This window comes from Ovis canadensis, chromosome 15, assembly GCF_042477335.2.
Source record: "Ovis canadensis isolate MfBH-ARS-UI-01 breed Bighorn chromosome 15, ARS-UI_OviCan_v2, whole genome shotgun sequence".
NCBI lineage: Eukaryota > Metazoa > Chordata > Mammalia > Artiodactyla > Bovidae > Ovis > Ovis canadensis.
In genome coordinates, this window is record NC_091259.1 from 13,152,112 (window position 1) to 13,152,696 (window position 585).

Consider the following 585-nt stretch of genomic DNA (forward strand, 5'->3'; position numbering starts at 1 on the left):
TGGCCACCTCATGCAGAGTTGACTCATTGGAAAAGACTCTGATGCTGAGAGGGATTGGGGGCAGGAGGAAAAGGGGAGGACACAGGATGAGATGGCTGGATGGCATCACCGACTAGATGGACATGAGTCTGAGTGAAATCCGGGAGTTGGTGATGCACAGGGAGGCCTGGAGTGTTGCGATTCATGGAGTTGCAAAGAGTCGGATACGACTGAGCTGAACTGAACTGTCCTCTACTTACAAGTGGTATGTCTTTATAGAAACTTGATTTTGTTCTAATTTGGGTTAAAAAATAACATTCTTTTGGTCTACTGACAGAGAACTTAATTGCATAAGCAAAGCAGTGAGATTTATTTGCTCAAGTATCTGAAAATTCTAGGGTACAGCACAGACTCATATCATACAATGTCTTCTTGATTTTTCTTTCTGCTTGATTCAGCTCTCTTCTGAGTTTTGGCTTCATTCTCCACCTCCTCTAAGGTTCAAGTCCATAGGAAATAAAGTTGCTTCCGGATGCTTCAGTTTCAGGTCTTTGGCACTGATTGGCCTGCCTAGAATCACATGTCCATTCTGAACCAATTAATGGC